The sequence below is a fragment of the Physella acuta genome, unplaced genomic scaffold, assembly GCF_028476545.2.
Source record: "Physella acuta isolate Inbredline_101_S28 unplaced genomic scaffold, ASM2847654v3 ptg000160l, whole genome shotgun sequence".
NCBI lineage: Eukaryota > Metazoa > Mollusca > Gastropoda > Physidae > Physella > Physella acuta.
In genome coordinates this window covers 1-6,293 of record NW_026731679.1, presented here as the reverse complement: position 1 = coordinate 6,293, position 6,293 = coordinate 1, and the positions used below count along the sequence as shown (strand labels likewise).

At 38.9% G+C, this 6,293-nt stretch overlaps 1 long non-coding RNA gene across 1 annotated transcript; it reads left to right on the top strand.

The window, feature by feature from the left end:
• Nucleotides 1-2,580: 2,580 nt before the first annotated feature.
• Nucleotides 2,581-6,282, top strand: LOC131935786 (uncharacterized). Its single transcript, XR_009385979.1, has 3 exons — nt 2,581-2,759; nt 3,457-3,510; nt 4,210-6,282. It is a non-coding gene; the product is annotated as an uncharacterized LOC131935786 (long non-coding RNA).
• The last annotated feature ends 11 nt before the right edge of the window (nt 6,283-6,293 follow it).

The window sequence follows — 6,293 nt, the reverse complement described above, 5'->3', positions numbered from 1 at the left end:
CGTGATGGCGCAGCTATTGAAGGTGATGACGCGTGTGGTGTGGTTGGCTAGACATGCCTACTAATTCGGTCCAAATTTTAATTAATTCATAAAAAATTAATTAGGCATCCAATTAAGTCAAATTTAGTTTCAGATTTGCATTGTCTTCATGTCTTGACCCACGTGCCAACTGTGAATCGTATCGGTCAAGTAGAACTGTCCGAATTTTCACTCCTGTGTTTCCGTCTAGACAGACAGACAGACAGAGGAAGTGAGTTAAATAAAAGCTTGTAAAAAAAATTCATAAAAAACGTTTTAATAACAAGCTTTTATGTAACGATGCACTAAAAAGTAGAAAATAAATTATAGACTACAATTTAAATAACTATAAAGAAAAGCGTGGGTCACTTTAGTATCTATTGGATACCTTTACTAATGTTAAGGAAGACACCCACGCTTTTCTTTATAGTTATTTAAATAGTAGTCTATAATTTATTTTCTACTTTTTAGTGCATCGTTACATAAAAGCTTGTTATTAAAACGTTTTTTATGAATTTTTTTTTCAGTAGGCCTACTTTACATGTTTTATTTACAATAGAGTTACATGACTAAAAACCATTGCGCGCCTACTGAACATCACGTTCAGTAGGCGCGCAATGGTTTTTGAACGCAGCCATTACGTGATGGCGCAGCTATTGAAGGTGATGACGCGTGTGGTGTGGTTGGCTAGACATGCCTACTAATTCGGTCCAAATTTTTATTAATTCATAAAAAATTAATTAGGCATCCAATTAAGTCAAATTTAGTTTCAGATTGCATTGTCTTCATGTCTTGACCCACGTGCCAACTGTGAATCGTATCGGTCAAGTAGAACTGTCCGAATTTTCACTCCTGCGTTTAGGTCTAGACAGACTGACGACTGACGAGGAAGTGAGTTAAATAAAAGCTTGTAATAATAAATTATAGACTACTATTTAAATTACTATAAATAAAAGCGTGGGTCTCTTCTCAAATATTAGTAAAGGTATCCAATAGGTACTAAAGTACTAAAGTGACCCACGCTTTTCTTTATAGTAATTTAAATAGTAGTGTATAATTTATTTTATACTTTTTAGTGCATCATTACATAAAAGCTTGTTATTAAAACGTTTTTTATGAATTTTGTTTTCAGTACTTTACATGTTTTATTTACAATAGAGTTACATGACTAAAAACCATTGCGCGCCTACTGAACATCACGTTCAGTAGGCGCGCAATGGTTTTTGAACGCAGCCATTACGTGATGGCGCAGCTATTGAAGGTGATGACGCGTGTGGTGTGGTTGGCTAGACATGCCTACTAATTCGGTCCAAATTTTAATTAATTCATAAAAAATCAATTAGGCATCCAATTAAGTCAAATTTAGTTTCAGATTGCATTGTCTTCATGTCTTGACCCACGTGCCAACTGTGAATCGTATCGGTCAAGTAGAACTGTCCGAATTTTCACTCCTGCGTTTCCGTCTAGACAGACAGACAGACTGTCGAGAAAGTGAGTTAAATAAAAGCTTGTAAAAAAAATTCATAAAAAACGTTTTAATAACAAGCTTTTATGTAATGATGCACTAAAAAGTAGAAAATAAATTATAGACTACTATTTAAATAACTATAAAGAAAAGCGTGGGTCACTTTAGTATCTATTGGATACCTTTACTAATGTTAAGGAAGACACCCACGCTTTTCTTTATAGTTATTTAAATAGTAGTCTATAATTTATTTTCTACTTTTTAGTGCATCATTACATAAAAGCTTGTTATTAAAACGTTTTTTATGAATTTTTTTTTCAGTACTTTACATGTTTTATCTACAATAGAGTTACATGACTAAAAACCATTGCGCGCCTTCTGAATATCACGTTCAGTAGGCGCGCAATGGTTTTTGAACACAGCCATTACGTGGTCGTGATGGCGCAGCTATTGATGACGCGTGTGGTGTGGTTGGCTAGACATGCCTACTAATTCGGTCCAAATTTTAATTAATTCATAAAAAATCAATTAGGCATCCAATTAAGTCAAATTTAGTTTCAGATTGCATTGTCTTCATGTCTTGACCCACGTGCCAACTGTGAATCGTGTCGGTCAAGTAGAACTGTCCGAATTTTCACTCCTGCGTTTCCGTCTAGACAGACTGACGACAGACTGACGACAGACTGACGACAGACTGACGAGGAAGTGAGTTAAATAAAAGCTTGTAAAAATCACATTTGTTCGTAGACTGTACAAGATGCAACACATACATTTGAAAAAAAAAAAAAAGAAATGGAAAATCTGAAATAGTCTACCGCCCCCCCCCTCCCCCGAACGACAAGAAATTTATATGGAAAATATATACTTTTAACAGTGTCCGCCCCCCCCCCCCCACGGAAGAAAGTCTACCGCCCCCACCCTGAAACCCGAAAATTTCAAGTGCCCCCCCCCCGCCCCGGAGAAAAAAAGTCTGGAAGATACACTGTTAGAGTGTGGTCCGTGCCGCAGGCAAGCGTGAAGGTTAAATTAGTTTGTAAATGTTAACCCAGTCTTGACACAATTTCTGTTCAGTTTACACGGCTTCGTGATCACGATGGGTCATATTTCACCGAGAACTCGGGGAAGTGCGCTAACCGTGTATTGCAACATTGGAGCGGGTGACTTATCTCCCCGTACTGTGACAGCACACGAAACCAGCCAGGATTGTGTTCAGGGATTTATTTTGATTGAGTGTGCTGTTATTTTTTTTTAACTGAGTTTTGTTGTGTTCAATCTGGTATGTAAAATTTCAAACATAAATTTCATGTAATTAAAATCTGTTGAAGTAGTTGTTTAATAACAATGTTATATAACTATTATCCGGGCTTAGTCTAATCAAAATTTTTTTTACACCGGTACTCAAATACTGCAAAAATATATTACCCTATTAATATATAGTTAGAATAAGTATGCTCTTTATAAAAAATTTATGAGTGAGCCACGTTTTTCTTCACAGTTGTGTAAATAGAGGTGCGTTATTAATTATTGGGCGTTTATTTAAAATAATTATTCTCTTATTTTAGTCAATAAATAAAAGCTTTTTATTATCAAGTTTAAAAAAAATATTTTGCTAAAGTTATTTTGTCAAAGTGTTTCTTACGTTTTTTTTTTTTTTTTTAGAAAAAATGCTAAAATTAAGATGCAATTTTTTTTCAATTGTCAACACCGTGTTTAAGTAATATAGTAAAGATTATAGCTCGAAACTTTCTTTTTGAAATCAGTACTTTAATCACGTTACATCAATGTCAGTGCCTTAAATTCAGTTACATTTAGGCAGGCATATAATTCATCATCATTCCTGTGGACCGCTATATGGAGCATAGGGTCGCGACCAAACCTCTTATCGTACTCGATTTTGAGCTATTCTTCAAGTTGGCCCATGACATTACGCCTGCTTCTGCTTCATTGACAACTGATCTTTTTTAAAATAATAGTCTTACAGGTTTATAGAGAAGTAGGGAAGGACAGTATGGAGCATAGATTTGAAGGTGGGTACGGGAGTGAGTATTTGGTGAAGGAGTTGTTTGATTCTTTTGGTGAAGCCTAACTTATAATTAATGTATTGTTTTATTCTGTTAGTTGTAACATATTTATTGTGATTCTGTTAGTTTAGTCTAACATACCACATATTTATTGTGATTCGGTTAGTTTAGTCTAACATACCACATATTTATTGTGATTCTGTTAGTTTAGTCTAACATACCACATATTTATTGTGATTCTGTTAGTTTAGCCCAGGGGTCTCCAAACTACGGCCCGCGGGCCGGATGCGGCCCGCGAAGTCCTCTCATCCGGCCCGCGGAGATCTTTTTGTCCACGGACAAACCGTTTGTTGGGGATGGCTGAGGAACTTCGCCCAGAAAAACCAAAGACATGCCTGGAAGAAACTGGCCCCCGAAGTGAAATTTGATCGTTAATGCGGCCCTCGGACTAAAAAGTTTGGAGACCCCTGGTTTAGCCTAACAAACCACACATGTATTGTGTTTCTGTTAGTTTAGTGTAACATATCAGCAAACAATCAACCTACAACCTCACATCATGATTAATCTCAACGCATTTTTTGTTATGTTTCATTTAATCTATTTAGAAAACTACAGCTTCACTCGTCCTATTTTCCAATAATTTATTTTCCTTACAATCCTTACCCCACACTCTTTCTCCTCGTATTTCCATATCCCCAATACCAGGTACCCACGAAGTGGATATTCAACATGAGGGCAACATCACGTCCATGAAACAAATCGTGTGTACCAAAAAGTGCCACAACCTCTTCGTCCCATTCACCACCTTCATGCTCCGCCACCTCCCCATTCCCTACCGCAGCAAAGCCATACTCGACGTCATCAACATCCTAGCCTATCTCTCCGTGAAACTTGAAGTCAGCTTCACCAGTTACGACAGGCCAGAGTTCTAACACAACACCAACCGACCGTATCCGTTTGGAACAGCCAAGGGCAGTAGCCAGGTACGCACCGGAAGTGGGAGAATCGGAATCACAATCAGGGAGAAACGTAAACCGAACCGCACTTGCCCTTGTAAAGCGTGTACGAATTCCGGCAACTCCGTTGAAGAATGGGGAATCATAAGGATCATCACTTCCGTCCACGTGGTCTATGACGCAACGGAAGCTCTACACACTACCTGCAGGTTTGGGTATGACTCACTTCACAGCGCCGCCATATTTCTCGAAGTCATCGGCATGGAGAGAGCGGACGTCAACGACGACCGGTGTCACGTGACATGCGTCACGCACGACATGCGGTTCATCAGTGACGTGAACAGAGAGTGGATCCGGTACCCCGCGGCGCACCGTAAAGTGAACGAATTCTTCGACAGTCCCAAGCACCGGCTGGTGGTCATTGTGTCGCACCCCCACGGGCTATTCAAGCACGTTTCCGTCGGGGAGTGGATCTCTAAGGACCATGTCTCCGACTCGCCGGTCGGGCACACCCAAAGCAGGTACACCTACACGACCCCCACCTGCCCGGGGTCGAGCGGCGCCACCATCTACGCCATGGGGCGGAAGTGGGGGTTTTGGTTCAACCAAACTCACTGTGGTTATAACGGGGTGGAGAACTTCAGCGGCAGTGCGTGTGACTAGGGTGGATGTAACAATGGTTACACCAATTACATGACAATTAATAATGTTACTGTAACATTTTTGACAACTTCAGCGGCAGTGCGTGTGACTAGGGTGGATGTAACAATGCTTACATCAATTACATGACAATTAACAAATGTTACTGTAACATTTTTGACAACTTCAGCGGCAGTGGGTGTAACTAGGGTGGATGTAACAATGCTTACATCAGTTACATGCGAATTAACAAATGTTACTGTAACATTTTTGACAACTTCAGCGGCAGTGGGTGTGACTAGTGTGGATGTAACAATGCTTACATCAGTTACATGACAATTAACAAATATTACTGTAACATTTTTGACAACTTCAGCGGCAGTGGGTGTGACTAGGGTGGATGTAACAATGGTTACATCAGTTACATGACAATTAACAAATATTACTGTAACATTTTTGACAACTTCAGCGGCAGTGCGTGTGACTAGGGTGGATGTAACAATGCTTACATCAATTACATGACAATTAACAAATGTTACTGTAACATTTTTGACAACTTCAGCGGCAGTGGGTGTGACTAGTGTGGATGTAACAATGCTTACATCAGTTACATGACAATTAACAAATATTACTGTAACATTTTTGACAACTTCAGCGGCAGTGGGTGTGACTAGGGTGGATGTAACAATGCTTACATCAATTACATGACAATTAACAAATGTTACTGTAACATTTTTGACAACTTCAGCGGCAGTGGGTGTGACTAGGGTGGATGTAACAATGGTTACATTAGTTACATGACAATTAACAAATATTACTGTAACATTTTTGACAACTTCAGCGGATGATGGAAGAGAATGAACAATGTTACTGTAACAACGTTGAAAATATCTTCGGCTGTTGTTGTAATTAGGGTGAATGTTACAGTTCCCAATAGACATTATACAATGCAACTGTAACGATCTTAACAACTCCGATTGCTGTGGTTGTGATTAGGATGGATGTAACATTGCCAAATAGACCATTAACAATGTTACTGTAACAATGTGGCTGTGGGTTTGACTAGGGTGGATGTGCTATTGCCAAATGAACCATCAACAGTGTTTAAAACTTTTTGTGTTCTTCAGTCAACTTAAGTTAAAATGCAGTTATCAGTTAACAATGACGCTTTAAAAATCTCACATTCGCAATGAA